Source organism: Scyliorhinus canicula, chromosome 6 (genome assembly GCF_902713615.1).
Source record: "Scyliorhinus canicula chromosome 6, sScyCan1.1, whole genome shotgun sequence".
In the NCBI taxonomy this organism is placed as follows: domain Eukaryota; kingdom Metazoa; phylum Chordata; class Chondrichthyes; order Carcharhiniformes; family Scyliorhinidae; genus Scyliorhinus; species Scyliorhinus canicula.
Window position 1 is genome coordinate 111,933,021 of NC_052151.1, and position 19,165 is coordinate 111,952,185.

At 44.4% G+C, this 19,165-nt stretch overlaps 1 protein-coding gene across 1 annotated transcript in view; it reads right to left on the reverse strand.

The window, feature by feature from the left end:
* The window catches only part of LOC119967393 (protein eva-1 homolog A-like), a 436,489-nt gene that overhangs the window by 369,972 nt on the left and 47,352 nt on the right, over positions 1-19,165 (reverse strand). The window lies entirely within an intron of this gene.

The window sequence follows — 19,165 nt, forward strand, 5'->3', positions numbered from 1 at the left end:
ACCAATATTTGGATATTTAGAAACTCCTTCTGGTTATACTCTATGCTTGAAATGCATTTTTGAAGAACATCCTGAAATGCAGTATATGTGGGAGGGAACAATGTGTAACCAACAGCCAATACAGGAGATTGAGTTACATGGAACCATGTTACTTTTTGCACTGCTCCACGATTCCCTGCCTATCTGTTAACAACACAACAAAGACTTCATTAATAAATTGAGAGGCAATGCCTCGTGCACCCGAGGTTAAATGTTACAAACGAGAGGAATTAATTTGATTCAATCCAGTTAAAAGCAGCAGTAGCTCATAAAAGATTAACAGATTAGACGCTTAAGAGTTGGAGGCACACAAATACCACAATCTCTTGTAAAGCCGAGGTCCATCTGAAGAAAATGAGGTGTAATTCTTAACGCACCACAACAAAAACTCAACTTAATTATGGATTTTCCCTCTAATATCTTTTATTTTACTTTTCTTACCTGTTTGTTTTCACTTCTAATTTTGGTGCTGTCTCGTATCACACAGTTGTTTTAGGGTGTGTGATCCAATCAATTTTTTAGAAGAATATTGCATGCTAGCCCAAACTAGTCTGGGAGATTCTGTGCCTCCAAATGCATTGTTTACTTCATCACATCAAACTGCAGACTCTCAGACAGAAGTCTCAAATCTAAAGCACCTGGTAAATGTGAAGCTGAGATAAAAGTACCTGCAGATACAATGAAGACTACTGTGCAGCAAAAGGAGCTGCACAGACATGTGAAGGTATGCAGGACATTTGGCAAAAAACTGAATAAAATGTGCATATGACTGGATGGGCCAAAAGCCAGTAACGTTATCAGAACAGTTGTAGCTGACAATCAGGCATTTTAATCCATGCATCATTGAAGCCCAAACATTTCATTTAAAATGTCCTGCCTGTCAGAAAGTGTTAACTACTTTGTTGACTGGTTTTACTGTAGTAAAATTTAAATTTCTCAATTATGGCACTATGATAGCATGGGCACATTCCTTTCATAGCAACTCGGTAAAATCATGCACTGCTATAAAAAGGGATGGCAGCTCAAACCGACAGAAATATTTTGTGTTCATGTTTACATTTCATAGGTATTCATAGAAACAAGAGATGTCATTCTAGGCTCTGTATGGTTGCTAATACTTCACATTAACTTGCTTTTAACAAAATTACTCAGACATTTCTCCAGTTTTCGTTACCAAGACCAAATGGCTGTTGCCAGGAACATCACAGCTTGACACCCAATTCCAACCCCCTTTCCACAGAAACCCAATAACCTGCTGATTCAAGTTAGAGGACAACCTAATGTTTCCTCCTCAACCCTAAGCGGAGTACAAGGTTCCATATCCAGTCCATCACCAATTTCCACTTCTGTAATATTCTGTCCCTGCCTCACTACCAAGAATCTTCATCGACTATGTAATCAACTTTTCTGATGCTGATCTTGCTACCTCACAAGCTCATTCTGCTTCAATTCCCAACTCATTTAAGACTCCACAGCCAACATCTCATCTTGTATCAAGTTCTAAGTACCTATTGACCCTTTCCTTGCAACCATTAGTTCTCTATTCGCCAGCATGCCAATTTAAAGTTTCTCCAGTTCCATTTTCAGAATCATCTCTTCCAGTTCTACACATTATTTCTTTGTTGATAGTTCTGAGTAATGAAATAAAATAGGTTGATGTTTTAAATCTGAATTAGTACCTTAAGAATAATCATGGTAATGTGATATTGTTTGAGCTTTCAAAAGAATGGGCTGCTGAGGGGAAACTATGAACAATGTTTTAATTGCGATCCATTCATGAGGTGTGAGCATCATTGGCAACGCCTGCATTTATTTGCCCATCCTTAATTGTCCTTGAAAAGGTTCTTGTTAGCCACCTTTTTGAATGGCTGCAATCAATGTGGCACACCCACAGTGATGTTAAAGAGGGGGTTACAGATGTTTGATAGACTGTGCAGATAGAAATAAATTATCGCCAATGATTGAGACATCTAGCATGAGGGCACACAGTTAGAAGATTAGATAGAAAAGATTTAGGGCACAAATTAGGAAACTTTTTTTTCCAATTATATTTATGCAAAATGTGGTGAATGCATTACCCGAATGCATTGCCAGAATTAGTGACTGAAACTAGCATGGCAACATTTAAGAATAAGTGATTGAAGGACAGGGTGATAAAGAGACACTAGAAAGGGCAGACAAGTAGCCTGATTCTCTATTTTCCTTAGAATTGTAACAAAGCAGCTCTTAGTAATTCAGTGCAGCTTCCCATTAAGAAGGACATACTGCATTTAAGAACAGAAGGTTGGCTGTACTATATACTATGAGCACTGCACCACAAGAGTCTGTGTTGTCCACTCAGACAGACAGCAGTGCAGGTACTACTGAGCCGAATGATGCTACCATATAAATGAGGAGGTAGCAACAAATTTGTGTACTTTCCACCTCCACCAGAACTGGCACAAGATGGTCATGAACCTTGGCCCAGCACCAAAAAACAGAGAATATTAATTCTCGCCCTCTGTTTTTGAAGGAGTATTGCCTTCATAAGACATATGGTTGCAAACATAAAATAGATGGATAACATGTTGAAATGTAATGGCACATTACTTCTACATGATTTATTAAACAGTTTCTCATGAAAACTTAGCCTTTTGTCAGACATAAAACCTTCCAAATATTCTCCCTATACTCACTTCAGAGCTACAGGATAAGTATGAGTTTAACTGTTTGCTCCAAAAATGTCACTGGGACTGTCAGCAGGACCCTAAATCTGTTCACTCATCTTCACAGGGAAGCAAACTACTCTGTGAACCATAAAGTTGAATGTTTCCCACACCACTTGATCATAGAAAATAATATTTGGACATCCATGGTGGTATGTAGAGGGGAGGTCCAACTCTCACGGAATGCTTTTCGAAGATGGTGGGGGGAGGGTGGCTTGAGTGCAGTGTACACTCCAGCAGAAGCCCAGTCCCAACGAACCGTCATGCACCTCATGATGGGGCAGCACAGTAGCATAGTGGTTAGTACAATTACTTCACAGCTCCAGGGTTCCAGGTTCAATTCCCGGCTTGGGTCACTGTCTGTGCGGAGTCAACACGTTCTCCCCGTGTGCGCGTGGGTTTCCTCCGGGTGCTCCGGTTTCCTCCCACAGTCTAAAGATGTGCAGGTTAGGTGGGTTGGCCATGCTAAATTGCCCTTAGTGACCAAAATTGCTCTTAGCGTTGGGTAGGGTTACTGGGTTATGGGGATAGGATGGAGGTGTGGGCTTGGATGGGATGCTCTTTCCAAGAGCCGGTGCAGACTTGATGGGTCGAATGGCCTCCTTCTGCACTATAAATTCTATGATTCTATGAAGTGCCCAGAAAGACCAGGGCAAAGAAACTTGAAGAAATAAATTCATCAACGGAATCGGAGACTTCTCAGGGATCTTCAATGGAGAAAATGGCAGAGGCTGATGTTGCGACTCTGTCCACTCTACCAATGACTGAGATGCTTACCCGTTACTTGGTGGCTGAATTCGCGAAGCAGCGGCAGTCGATATAAGAGGCCCTGGCTCCCATTGGAGAAGACAAACAAGTTGGTAAAAGCACATGGCGCTGCGATAAAGGGAGTGAAGGCAGCTCTCTCGAGGCACAATGACCAGATCGCCTTTCTGGAAGCTGAGATGTTGCATTTGGCCGGTGTGAATAAAGCACTGAAAACCAAAGCGGATTATCTGGTCAATCATTCTAGGAGGCAGAATATCAGAATCGTGCAGTTGCCAGAGAGAATGGGAGGTCCAACTCTCACGGAATGCTTTTCGAAGAAGGTGGGGGGAGGGTGGATTGAGTGCAGTGTACACTCCAGCAGAAGCCCAGTCCCAACGAACCGTCATGAGATGATATTGTAAAGTTCCATAGCTTTCCGGAAAAGGAACAGGTCCTGAGATGGACTAAGGATCATCGTGATTATAAGTGTGAAGGCCACACCATCAGAATGTATCAAGACGTTGGTACAGAGCTGGTGAGGAAGTGGGCGGCGTTAATTAAGCCAAGGCCACCCTGGATAAGAGTGGAGTTCGATTTGGGGAGATGTATCCGGCAAGGTTCAAAGTGACCTTTGAGTCGAAAGACTATTTTTTTATGCGCCAAAGGATGCAGAGGTTTTTATAACAAAACATGGGTTTGGTCCGAGTTGATTTGGGTTTATGTGAGGTATTTGGATGTTGGAGAAAAGTATGTGATGGTGGGGAGATGTTGGGGTTTCTTGTATATGCCAGTATTTCTTTGTTCTTGGGTAGGGTGACGGTTTCAAAGGTTGGAGTTGAGTGGGGGGTGCGCAAGGTTATGTGGGGGGGTTTCTTTTTTGTATTATAATTGTTATGGAAAATATATGGCCCCCTGTTGGAATACGGTTTTGTAAGCGGTTTTGTTCTACTTTGTGTGTTCTTTTTTGTCAGTATTTTTCTTCATTCTGAGCAGGGGCCACCCTGCTAGCCGAATTGTTAACTAGTAACAGGAGTGGAGCATTGTGGGTAGCTTCATCTCATTATCTTAATTTAGATTTGGATAATGAGCTTAAGTGTTTTTGTTCAGTTTGAGGTTAAGTTTAGTAAGGTAGAATTTAGGAATTTTTGATCACCTCACTGTTATAATAATAATGATCTTTATTAGTGTCACAAGTATGGGTATTTGGGTGTGGTATTGCTTGAGGGCAGGAAGGTGGGGGGTAAAGGTGGGACGTAGGAATAGTTTTCTACCAGTAACTACAGATCTTCCTTTGTTTTGTCTTGTTGGTGAGAGTGGCGGTCATCTTGGGTGGGCCTGGTGCCTGTACTCTAAGCAATTGCTGAATGACCCCTTTTGTTGGAAATAGCGGATTCCCTATCGAGGGGGGAATGGGAAGCCCCCAATTCGGCCGGTCAGCTGGCATGTCAGCAGGTTGAATGGCCCGGTGAAAAGGTCGAGGGTATTTGCTCAGCTAAAAGGTTTGAGTGCTGATGTGGTGTTTCTGCAGGCAACGTACTTGTGGGTAAAGGACGAATCTAAGTTGCAGAAGGGATGGGTGAGTCAAGTATTTCATTCTGGTTCCACAGTAAGGCCCAGGGACACCAATTCTGATGAATAAAAAGGTACAATTTTCGGCTGCTAAGATCTTGCCGCATCCTAATGGTAGATATACAATTGTTCGTGGCTCCTTAGTGGGCACCTTGATGGTCCTGGTTAATGTCTATGCACCAAATTGGATGGTACGAGTTTTGTTAACACCTTTCTTGCCTCCATTCGTGACTTGGACTCAAATCAGCTAATAATGGGGGGGTGCCCAAATCGCCAGGGTGCCAAGGTTGTTGGCTTTTCTGGTGCAGATGGGATAATCAGATCCGTGATGTTTTTTCCGCCAATTAAGATTTTTCTTTTTTTTCCCTCAGGTCAACTCATGGATTGACTTTTTTGTGATGAGAAAGTCTCCCCTTCCCTGGGTGAAGTAGGCCGGGTATTCAGCAATTGTGATTTCGGACCATGCTCCACATTTTGTGGATTTGGCCCTAGAGTCAGGTCCCTTTGAACGCCCACCATGGAGGTTGAATAGGGTGCTGTGGAAAACTCTTAAGGTGATCATTAGGGGGGGAATAATTTCTGACAAAGTACATGTGGAAAGGACTGCGAGGGTGGAGCAGCAGAGGCTGGAGCAGCAGAGGCTGGAGCAGCAGAGGCTGGTAGACTCCATCCTTGAGGTGGACCATCAATACTCACTTGCCCCTACCCTGGAGTTACTTGTGAGTAGAAAAAAGCTGCAGATGCAGTTTGATTTGCTATTAACAACTAAGGCAGTGAGCCAGCTGCGACGCTCAATGAGGCAGTCAATGTTTAGCTGATCAGCTGAGGTGTCAGAAATTGTACAGATAAAGGACTCGGGCGGAAGTTTGATTATCACCCCGTCTCAAGTCAATGCAGCTTTCAAAACATTTTATAGGGATCTCTATAGTTTGGAACCTCTGGAGGAGTGATCGGCCATGGCGGACTTTTTGGATGGGTTGTCCTTACCATTGGTAGAGAGAGAGAGGTGGGAGGAGTTGGAATCCCCCTTGGGCCCTAAGGAAATTATGGTGTATTGAGTTAATGCAGATGGGTAAAGCTCCCAGCCCTGATGGATTTCCCGTTGAGTTTTACAAGAGGTTTGAAGGTCAGTTGATTCCGTTAATGTTGGACATAGAATCATAGAACTTACGGTGCAGAAGGAGGCCATTCAGCCCATTGAGTCTGCACCGGCCTTTGGAAAGAGCACCCTACTTAAGCCCATGCCTCCATCCTATCCCGCTACCCAGTAACCGCACCTAATCTTTTTGGACACTTGGGACAATTCAGGCTACCTTTGAACTTTGGGAGGAAACCAGAGCACCTGGAGGAAATCCACGCAGACACAGGGAGAATGTGCAGGCTCCGCACAGTAACTGAAGCCGGGAATCGAACCTGGGACCCTGGTGCCATGAAGCAACAATGCTAAGTACTGTGCTGCCTTAAGGGTCGGCAGTTGTCGGCCAATATACATCAGCTGTTAAATATAGTTCTTTTCCCCTCTCTTCTCCCACAGTCCAAAGATGTGCAGGTTAGGTGGATTGGCCATGATAAATTGCCCTTAGTGTCCAAAATTGCCCTTAGTGTTGGGTGGGGTTACTGGGATAGGGTGGAGTTGTTGACCTTGGGTAGGGTGCTCTTTCCAAGAGCCGGTGCAGACTCGATGGGCTGAATGGCCTCCTTCTGCACTGTAAATTCTATAATTCTTGTGCTCAAACCAGAGAGGATTCTTTCCATGCACACCGAGAAAGCATTCAATAGTGTTGAGTGGGGATATCTCTGTGATTCTTGGGAGATTTGGTTTTGGGCAAAAGTTCATTTCTTGGATTCATTTGCTGTATCGTGCTCTCACTACTAGTGTCCACACTAATGCGTTGAGGTCGGGGTATTTTCCGTTGTATAGAGGCAGCAATGTCCATTATCTCCTCTTCTGTTTGCTTTGGCAACTGAACCTCTGGCCATAGCATTCAGATCCTCCAGTAAGTTCAAGGGGAAAAGTCGGGGAGGGAGGGAGGGAGCACAGGGTCTCCTTGTATGCAGTTGATCTGCTTCTTTATATTACAGGTCCAGACTCCACTATGGATGAGATAATGAAGCTAATTAGGTGTTTTGGCTCCTTCCCTGGGTATATGTTGAATTTGGACAAGAGCGAATGCTTTCTGGTAACCCCCCCCCCCCCCCCCCCCCCCCGGGAGGGGAGCATATCTAGGGATGTTGCCTTTTCACCTGGCCAGATCTAGCTTTCATTATCTGGGAATCCGGGTTGCCCACGACTGGGCCTCACTCCATTAATTAAATTATGCTAGTCTGTTGAAAAGAGGTCAAGTCTAGCTTGCAGAAGTGGGATAATCTTTCCCTGTCCCTTCCCCTTTCCTTGGCGGGCAGAGTCCAGACTATTAAAATAAATGTCTTCCCAAGGTTTTAATTTCTTTTTCAGTGTCTCCCCCTTTTCCCCCTCTGTCGTTTTTTTGTTAGAGTTAATAGGTTAGTTTTATTTGGATGGGTAAGACCCCAAGGATCAGCAGGGCATTTCTCCAGAGGGATAGGCAGTCAGATGGTTCAGCTTTACTCAATTTGTTATTTTATTATTGGGCTGCTAATATTGACAAAGTACTCGGGTGGCTTGATGATCTGAGTTCCATTTGCGGGCAAATGGAGGCAAGTTCATGTAGGGGCTCTAATTTCGGTGCTTTACTGACTGCCTAGCTTCTATTCTTTCCTACGAGATTGTCTTAGAATCCGGTGGTGGTGTCTATCCTGAGAAGCTGGAAGCAGTTCAGACATGTCGTTGTTAGCCCCCATCTATAGTAATCATCTCTTCCTGTCAATGAGCTTAGACTCGATGTTTAAAACACGGGGGGGTGAGCGCAAGGGTCTGGAAAGGTTTGGGGACTTGTTCATGGAGGGATGGTTTGTCAGTATTGAGTAGCTGTCAGAAAAATTTCAACTTCTTGTGACCGATTTGTTTAGATTCTTCCAGATTTGTGATATTTTGCAGAAGACTATTCCTTCTTTCCCCCTGGCACCACTGTCCTCCCCGTTGAAGAGGATTTTATCTTTGGCCAGGTCCAATGGTGGGGGATATTTTGGGTACGTATGGTCAGATTATATCAGCGGAGCCAGCTCCGTTGGATGAGGTGGAGATAAAATGGGAGGTTGAATGGATCCTGTTCTGGATGAGGAGGTGTGGAGCGAGGCTCTTCATAGGGTCAATTCCACACCCTCCTGTGCTCGACTTAGTTTGATCCAGTTCAAGGTGGTACACAGGGCTCATCTGACCAAGGCAAGGATGAGTGGGTTTTTTTCAGGGGTGGATGACCGGTATGTGCACTGTTCTTGAGGGCCAGCTAATCATACGAATTTGTTCTGGTCATGTCCCAAATTATTAAGCTTTTGGATCTCTTGGAGCCTTGTCTACTGGTGACCATTTTCGGGGTCTTTGCCAAGCCAACAGAAGCACTGCCTGAGTGCCAAGGTAGCAGTGCAAGGGTGCCCGAGTGCCAAGTTGGCAGTGTCAAGAGCCAGGGAGAAGGAGGGGCCATGCCCATGAAATGAGGGTGGGGGGTTTTAAAGGATTGGGGAATGCAGGGCAGGTAAGTAGGGGCCCCCAAGAGAGCCAATGGGAAACTCCCGGAAAAGCCCGCCACAAATTAACTGAGAAGTTTTTTGGTAGCATCATGCCCATAGTGTTATACTGTTTTGTTCTGGTGAAAATTATTTCAATAAAAATATTTATTTTAAAGAAAAGAAAATTTGAAATTTACACAGCTTATATTTTCCAATGGACATTTTAACATCACCAAAATCCATTGGTCCCACTGGTGTTCAAGTAACATACATCATAAAATCCAGGAGATAGAACCACTTTTACTCCAGCTTAACATAAGAAAATGTAAGAACATATCTTTAAATACCAATGTCATACTTCCAACTCTATATCCATTTTGTACATCAGACATCTATGATGACTGATGGAGGTTACAAATTTGGCATCAGTTAACACAGAATTGTGGGTAGTGTTGTGTTGTGGCCCCATGCCCAGTAAGAATTGGGACCATCAACTTATCTTAATTTCAGTGTTTATAGCTTCCGTTGCATCAGTCTGGGTTGGGTTCCAATCCAGATTGCAGGTTAAATATTAGTCTGCTAATTCAGTGCTCCACCCAATACCTCAGCTTTTCCTTTAATTATATTTGAGCCTCTAGTGATTAATTCAATGAAGATTAACGTTATTCCTACCCACTGAAATGATACACCCACTGATAAATATAAGCTGCTAAAGCATCAGAGTGGGAAACCAATTTTTTTAGCACGTCATCCATCAGTGTCAAAGTGGCTCTCCTTCCGAGGGAAGAAGTTGTTACTGTATTTGCCTTTTATAAATTGCTGATTCAAATCATTAGTGCACACAGCATATAATGTGGTCACTAGTTTCCAATGACTGCCAGAATTATTCACCATGACAAAGATTCTCCTTTAATTTGTTAATTAAAGTGTTTCCCTTGTGCAATTAAACCAAGATCATGTTATAAGCAGTATAATATTTTCGAGTTTATTTCTCCAACACAACATTAAGTACAAAATGACGAGTCAGAAAGTTAGTGAAGGTCCTTATAAAATTAATCCTAAGTAAAAGTTTCATCTTCTGTCCCTCCAATTAACATGGTTCATTTTGACCTTTGAGATTTGTTTATTTATGTCTGTCTGTGAGGCCCTGACTGTTCAGCTGTGCCTAAACTATTTGTAAGCACCTTAGCAGTATCCAATTTCCCATTCACAGTTGGGTAAAAAGGCAGAAAGAAGATCCTTATGTATCTTTCCTTTAATCTAACCCAAAAGCAATGACAAGGAAAGGAGGATTCAATCCTTTCATTGCTAGTCTGCGAATTAATGATTACTTCACTAGCTGCATACAAACATTGGTCATCCAACTTGGTCACAGGCAATTAATGAGATTTTGTTTCTTTGCCGCAATGAAGACTGAAGTTGCTCGCCTATTTTTATTTGTGCAATTATACAGTAGTCTACTGACAAAGGTGGCTTTTGTAACAAGCTGACTTTACTATTCAAACAATTAATGGTAATTTAGTTTGTTTGCTATACTAATGAATGTCTGATCTCACTCACCAATTCCAGGTACATGGATAATGCAAAACAAGAGAAAGGAAAGCTATTGAAAGAGAAAGTGTAGATTTCAACGTGGAGAGGCCAGAGAGCTTTCAAGCTGTAAATTAAAGCCCTTTAAAACAATACTTCTCTGCCTTTGGAAAATCCTTGTGGCATTCCAGCACACAACATTAACAGGGTGCTAATTTACCCTGACTAATTCAAATGCTGAAGGTTTATATTTAAACTCAAAGATACTGTGAAGCTTTATTATGATGTTAATGAAAAAAATCCATCCTCAGTTTGAAACTGACCTGCCTAAATCAAATTGACCTGCCAATAGGAGCAATAATACCATCAGAAGGCCATATAAAGTTTCAATTAGACTCTCTGGCACTTTGGCTACAGACATTGCATGTGTGGCTAAGTGCTATGTGTACACTTTCATTATTTTGGACCAGCTGTTCGTGCTCAAGCACCAACGGTTGAATGTGCCAATGGCTATGGTACAGCAGAGATGTATTTGTACTTTTTCCATGTGAAGTTCCATTTTTACATCATATTTTGCACACAATCTGAACTGGTCTGTTAGCCACCCTCATTTTGCAATACATGCTGTGGTTCACTGCTGCTTATAAGGATCATACATGAAACAAATGTGGGTCTGGATTCTCCAATACTGAGACTAAGTGCTGATGGCGGCGTGGGAATGGTGGAGTTTTACGACTGAAAAAACAGCCCAAAACGGCTATCCATCCTCCGTCTGGTGGGAGGGCTAGCAGGCACGCAGCGTAGAACCCCCGGCTCTAGCTGTGGATACTGCCAGAGAATTGTGCCAGAGAATTGCCGGGTCCTTGGCCGCGCATGCGCACCGTGGTGGCCTGCAATGGCTGCGCCATGCAACATGGCACCAGCCGCGCACGGATCCGGCCTGCCAAATAATGTCCCCCTTTGGCCAGGCTTCCCACCACTCTTTTTTTTGGAGGGGGCAGAGCATTGCAAAAGCGGCGCCGCCTCTGATTTCAGCGCCAACGTGGATTCTCTGGCCGATTGCCGAACGCAATATCGCCGTCGGAGACCAGAGAATCCCTCATGTTGTTTTCTCAACACAGTTTATATGGGAAGTGGAAAGGTTCACTCTAAGAACGACCTTCTGAATTTGAGGATTAAAGCACATTGCTGGGACAGGCAAAAAATGTTTTGCTTTACTCTGCTTCTGAGGAATGGATTCTCTGTCTGAGTACCATTTGATGCTGGGCCCAATTCAGTGACCCCTTTGCACCCAGTGTGGGTCCGGAAGCAAGGGGTGAATCACGTGTCAGCTGAAAATCAGGCCAGGGTGGCACCCTGGCACTCCTCTGGCACATGGGCAATTTGGCACTGCCAGAGTGCTAGGAGCACTTTCAAAGTGCCAGGCTGGCAATGCCAAGGTGCCCAGGTGCCATGTTGGCACTGCCAGGGGTCAGGCCTGGGGGTGGGGGGCCTAGCCAAGTAGAGGGGGTGTTCCCAGGTGTGTCCCCTAAGTTGGGGGTGTTGAGGGGAGGGATCAAAAAAGCAGGGGGGCTTGGAAGGTGTGGGGAGATAGACAGTTGGCTGGATTGTGCCCCAAATTACAAAACTGGAATAGTATTCCAACACCATCACAGATATCCTCACTCTGAAGAGCGAGAAGAACAAGCCAGCATTCAAAGCCCTGTTCTGATGTCAGTTGCCCCTTGCTTCACAGTCACTAGAAGCACTGATATTATATCAACACAATTACTTACATATGAGTGAAAGATGTTTTTTGAATTAGCTTAATACACTGTCTGAAACAGTACCAAAAATTAATTTTAGTCATTGCAAAATGTCAATTCTGACGGTCCCTGTTATCACTTGCACCTTCTTTATTATGAACCATCTCTTAGATGGATGAAGGAAAAGTAATTGAAGGGATATGGTAACATAGCGGGTAAATGTAATTAGAGCTATTTGCTCACATGTAGGATAAACACCAACACAGCTTGGGTGGGCCAAATGGTAATTTCTCATGTTGTAACTTGTACGTGTCTTTTTGTAATTATAACTGCAATTTGATTGCATATGTCCTCAACTCAGCAATAATGTTGGAGGGAAGCATGCATCTGTTATTTCCTTCACAAGAGTAAAAGTAGCACTTTCAACCAAAATGTTCAGAAAAACAAAACACACATACATACACACACACACACACAATGGCACATCGTCTACATCAACTAACAACTTGTCATTCTTGATATTAATTAAGCAGAATGGGTAATTACTCTCTCTGCTAAACTCTTCGAACTAATTTACCCCACCACAGCAGAAGCCACAGATCAGCTACAATGACCTTGCACATGCTTGAAATACATCAAACATTGCTGATGGCAAAGATCCAATTATTCCAACTGCAGTCTCAAAATGGGATTTTAAATAAACTGTTGTAACCTGAAAATCAAACACTCTCCATTCCCCCAAGGAAAGTGGCCAAGGTTCTTGAGCCAGGGTGAATGTGGTACATTCCTACATCAACATATGATCTGAAGGTCACATTGCAAAGGCGTGATGTTTTCCCACAGAAAGTGTGTAGAAGCAGCAGTCCAGAATAGCTTTATCACAGCAAGACAACTAACTCAATAAGATCAAGACAATATCTAAAACATAACTCTGCTACAATCTATTGATTTTTTTTACAGATTTCAGAATCTCAACTCTTCAGACCTTTCGTTGTATGGTCAGTGCCACACTTCCACCAACTGTGTTGGTGTTGGAGAGTCCTGTGATACAGACCATCCACAGTAAGAAAGAGGAAAGACAATTCAATTCCCAATAATGCCTAATGTTGGAAAGGGACAGATGGTCTCAGAGATTTCTTCCTTCCTCAATGTAGGTAGGCACCTGGTCTCTCCATGTAGATCAGGGTGTTAGGAGTGGCACGGTAGTACAGTGGGAGCACTGCTGCTTCACAACGCCAGGGACCCGGGTTCGATTCCCTGCTACTATCTGCAACTAGGCGGAATGTCAAATGTTCAAATTTAAAATATGTTACACCCGTTATATGTGAAGCTGTTCATGTTAATTTTCACAGTTGGCCTGCTTTCACCACCCCCCCCCCCCCACCCCCGTTGTCCTCTGCTCCCCCTAAACCCACCCCCTCAGGCACAGTGGTCCACACCAAAAGCCCCCTATGCAGTCCCCGTTCAGAGGTTAGGTGTGAGCGTGCTGTCAGCAGATAGACAGGAGTCAGGCTTTGGCATAAACTGAGGAGCACAAGAGCGTCCCTCACAGTGAGTGACCACCAATCTCCTGCCTTCCATATTGACCCGCTGACAGAGCCGACATAGACCCATCACCCTCGGATGATGTTACACAGGCTCTAGGAGGGTGGAACAGGGTAGCCGTGGGGGAAGGGTCGTGGATAGGGGGGGCAAGGTGGAGGAAAGAGGAGAATGGGGGTGGTGTGAAGGAGGGGTATGGGGGATGGGGAGGATGAGGTGAGCTCATAGACAAAACCTATGAGAAGCAGGACCTCCCTCCGGGCATGCTGGACCCTCATGTGGGTGCTACATTTCTCGTTCCCATCCCCTCCTGGTCAGCCTCCTCTCCTTCTCAAACAAGGCTGCATGTCATCTCCCCCACCCACCCCCCCACCCCCTCTCCCCCGCCGCTGTGTCAGGTTGTGGAGGGCACAGCAGACCACCACAAAGCGGGAGAACCCTCTGGGGGGAGGGGGTGGTGTACTGCAGTGCACCCAGAGTGGTCGAGGCATTGGAACAACATTTTGAGCAGTCCGATGGAGCACTTAACGACAGCACGGTGGCAACATTGGCCTCATTATATCGGGTCTCCGCCTCGGTATCTGGCCTCCGCACTGGCATCATCAGCCAGGACCTCAGCGGGTACCTCTTATCCTCCAAGAGCCAACCTGTCATCCTGGGGTGGTCCTCGAAGACGCCGGGAAACTCCAAGTGTCCCAGGATGTAGCTGTCACGCACATTCCCTGGGAAACATGCACACACACATGCATGATCGGAGATGGTGGTCGCACATGAGTTGAACATTCAGGGAATTAACCCTTTCTTGTCAATGAAGGGCACTCCCTGATGCCCCGGTGCATGCAAAGTGACATGCATGCAATCAATTACTTCCTGAACCTGTGGCATCGCAGAGATGGTGGAGAATCCTTCTGCCCGGGCATCTTGCTGGGTTTGGTCCAGCCAAACTTGATAAAGTTTGATGCCCAGGCATGCAGAGCTCTTATGATCTCACGGATGCACTTGTGGGCTGTGGCATGTGAAAAGCCGCACAGGTCCGACATTTCCTCAAATGACACCTGTGTACTTGTGCAGTTGCTACTGTCCCCCTCTGGGCTCCTCCTCAGCCTGATGGGCAGCCAAATGTTCAGGGTGTGTGGCAGAAGGGTTGCCACCTACAGCCTGTGGAGGTGCTGCTGGGCTGCTACCAGCAATGTGAGGACATCCTCTGCGGGATGGAAACCACCATCCAATTTGGTATCTGCAAGTAATTGGGGAAGGAGAGATACGACAACCTGTTAGTGCTTCTATCCCGGGAAGCTTAAATCCCCCAAGCCTCCCCTATTCTTACTTGTTCCGCCTTCTCTCAGAGTGCCATCCACCGAGCCAGTTGTGCTGGAAAATCAGCTCTGCACACTCATCCCCAGCTACATCAGAAGCCCCTAGAACCCAGACCCATGCTGGAAACATTAGAGGCCATGCTCAGGTGCCCTTCCTTGACGCACACACTCACTCTCTAGTCATGGGGATATCCCCAGTGCTGAAACCCAGCTCCCTGATTGTTGGTTGCAGCATCTCTGGTGCTGACACCAGAGTTCAGGTAAGCTTCAAAGTTTGATTGAAATGGGATGCGATAATCATTGTCTGAGACATGCCACGTGCACCCATGAGAAGCCACTTGAGAATATTTTGTTGATTAAACGATCAACAGTACCAAAGATTTGAAAATCAACGACTTAACATTCTAAATATCACACTAACCATTAATACTACCAAAGTATTATCAGCTAATTTTCACACAAAAAGACAAACATGAGGTATCACCCCTTGCAGGTCCCAATAGAAATGGATGATAAGCCTGAGAATGTGTTACCATGTCCAGACCTTTGTCATAGAAATGATCTGTCCATCAATGTGTGACTTGTTCCACGTATCAGTGCCATTCTCTGTCCAGGAGCTGCAGCAGTGCAGGCCCTTCCACCCGGCTCAATCTCACCGGAACAAAATCCTGGTTTCTACATATTCCACTTGCACTCAAGGTGCATTTGAACATCCTTGACTTCATCCTTTTTTAATCCAACGGGCCATCTCAGTCACCACACGAGCAATAAAAGCATCAGCAATCTGCGAAAGCATTTCTTCAATGGTGTCATCAGGTGGCCAATTTGGAGCAATGTCGCGCACGAGGTCCCACAGCGTCTTCTTGCTTCAAACCGGATTGCTTTATGGACTCATACGTCCCCCTGAGCCCAGTGTTCCAGGACCCAGGTATCTTAGAAAAAAATTGTCCTTCTTTCCAGCTAAAGAAAAGGAAGGAAACAGCCTCCAGGCATCTGCAGCCGCCAGCAGGAACAAGCAGCAAACACAACCTGCAGCTATGAAGTTGTCTCACAATTAGCAAGGCCAATTCCTCATTAGCAACAGCCTTCAAATGTGAAGCTAGAGGCTGCTCATAGTCAATGGGAGTAAAAGTGACCTTCAGCATATAATCAAGAACAGGGCTCTGGGGGAAGTGTTTGGTCGGACAGACTGGCAGTAACTGTAGTTGCCCCTGTAATGGGTATCCACAATATTTAAAGATGGCTTGAAGGCCTCACAGATGAAACCAATCCTCTCCCCAACCCCGGTCCAGGTATGAACCCCACTCCGGAATGCTTCAGCCCTCTGACTAAGCCCAACTTCCCTGAGAGGTCCCCCACCACTCCCCCCACCCCCCTCCCCCCCGAGTACTTGGGAAGAAGCTCTAGTGACCTTGAGCTGCATGCCCACAAATGGAAATGGCTACTCACCTCCTCAGATCCCCTCAGCAGCCATTGAGCCAGCTTCACGTTTTTAAAAAGGAATACTAAACAATGCCCGAGCGATTTCTCGCTGGGGAGCTAGCCATTACATTTGACTTCAATCTCACTACTGAGATGGAAATTAATGCAAATTGTGGTTAATGATATGCTCGCCATAATTGGGCAAAATCTGGAATTCACCATTGGGAGCGAGACAGATAGATGGCAAACTGATTTGCGCCCGGCACAAATCCCGATTTTGGTCTTTCCCGCTATTTATCCAGCAGACCCAGATCCAAGCCAGGCGCATCGCGGTGGTTAAATCGTGCCCAATGTATTCATCACTTGCATCATATTGAATGTCAACAATTTCTAATCTCCCTCAGCACTGATTTCAATTGTCACAGTGATTTATTTGCAGTTTCACTGAATTTACCATTGATAGTAAGTGACTATATGAGAATGCAGGAACATTTGTTCTTATGGTCCAGGAGAATTATGTTTTCTCGGATGCGCTCTGGCTAAACTCTTTAATTACAGCCTTATTTAATAGCAATATTCCTGATGTGTTGGTTGAAGACGTTGCCACTAAGTACCCCACAGTGTTTCTGTGTAGAAATCTAAGACAATTAAAATCAATGGTGAATATGAAACCGCTGCTAATTTAATTGTCATTTTCCTTATTATTCTGCTAAACTGATAGGCTGTTACAGTGAGGAACTGCGAACTGTACAATCTTAACTCTGCATAGTTAGGACCAAAATATGGAATTTACCTCAAATCATATATGCGATAGTAATGTTACACAAGTATAAAGAAAGCTTTTATTCCCATCTACACTTGTACTCTGTGTCTCTGTGTTTTGAAATGAAGAAATAGGTATGGTGGGTGATAGATTCCAAAGCTCGGAGGATTATTTACACATAAACATGGCAGGTTATTTTTGACATAGAAGATGGATAGATAGATAATGATAGATTTTTGCTGGTCTTCAGAAATCTACTGCCAGAGACGAATGTGCAGCAAAATGCTGGATAAAATGAGGAAACCGCTGGAGTTTTACAATATGTTTATCGCAATACGTAGTATGTTCTCTGATACCCAAGGGATGTTTCTTTGTTCAAATGCTTGCACCATGTTTAAACGTTGGTTGTTATCTTAAAATAAAATGTTTATGTACAATTAATGCAACCTAAGTAAAATCTATGTTTTTCTTATGTTGTAGTTCCACTTAGGAAGGACAGTACTGAACTTAATCCATTTAATTTGGGCATGGTAATAGTTTGTGTTTGAATGAATATCCGTCCCCTTGTATCACAGAATGACATTATCAAATTAGTGGTAACTTTAACTTTGAACTTTCTGTTTAATATTGACTCAGAATGGCCCTAACTGTTATGTTAGCTCAACACCCAATGCAGGATCCGATTATTAACAGAATCTCCAGTTACTCTAAAAAAAAGTTCCTGCGAACTTCTACCCCCCCCCCCCGCAGCAGCCCCCCCCCCCCCCCCCCCCCGCCCCCCCCCCCCCCCCCCATGTGTTTTTCATGTTCCTTCTGAAATCCTTTGCCACAAACCCTCCCTCCTATGTGATCATTCATCATTGAGGTCAGATTTAGCCCTCCATCAGACAAGCAGTGACAGGGGCATTTTCAAAAAAGGCACATGGGAACCCACAAGGAAATGAGGAATTAAAAGTCCTATTATCAGCAATTATCTTGCTTGCAAGAAAACAAACAAATAATATTGAATGGAGCCAAATGTTGAATCTTGGCTGTTATTACAGCAACACATTCATTTAAGGCAGCAGTGGACAGATGGAATTTGCCAAACTTTGACAAGGAACGGCTTCTCTAAATGGACAGCAGGATATAGTTAACAATGACAGGTGAAGATCATGTTATTGCAAAAAACATATTGTTTATTGTAAAACTCCAGCGGTTTCCTAATTCTATCTCGCATTTTGCTCAACATTCGTCTCTGGCAGTGGATGCGCCATGATGACAAAGAAGCCCAAAGCAGAAGACACACGATTAGTGGGACATCACACTGTTCTGGTTACGACAAACAGAGCTGTCGCTTCCTACATGATTTGCAGCAGCTGGTCGGGCTCAGTTGCATCTGTCCGAATTTATCTTCACTAAAGTTGACAGTATTAATGACAGAAAAGACTTTGTTCTCTTATTTTATTAGGGAAGCCAAGCTGTATTGTTGACTTCAGATTGTTATGTGCCCAGCACTTAGCCTTTATGAACCTGGCGGTGGGGGTGGAGTGGCGGCTTTTGAATCTCCTGTATATTTTCCAGCATATTTACCATCAGATCAGCCCAAATGCATGTCTGTGCATAACAATCAATTTTGTATTATATTGGGTTTATTCAGGAACAAAGAATTTAAGAACTCCAAAAGTAATACTGGAAATTGATGATAAGATCCAAGCTGTTGTAAGATTTACTAGTTATAGTGAAGTGTTTTCATTTCTGTTTTTGTCAAAGATAGAATACTGAGCAGACAATGATCCAACCTATTTAAATTATATTAACAGGTTTTGCATGCTTTTTATACTTTTTTATTCTTTCATGGGATGCGGGCATCGTTGGCTGGGCCAACATCTGTTGCCCATCCCTAATGCCCCTTGAGGGGGCATTTAAGCGTCAACCACATTTCTGTGGATCTGGAGGCACACCGTGGCCGGCCAGGTGAGGACAGCAGTGAACCTGACGGGTTTTTAATGACAATTAACAATGACTTAATGGGCGGGGTTTTCCACACATGTTTCACCGTGGAGAAGACAGCCTGCCATTGGCCAGTGGCGGGATCGTCTGGTCCCACAGCTGGCAAATAGGGTTTCCTGTTGTATGCACCCTCCTGACATCGGGAATCCTACAACAGGGGCGCGATTCTCCGCTCCCACTCCGGGTGGGACAATCGCTGGAGGGCCGCTC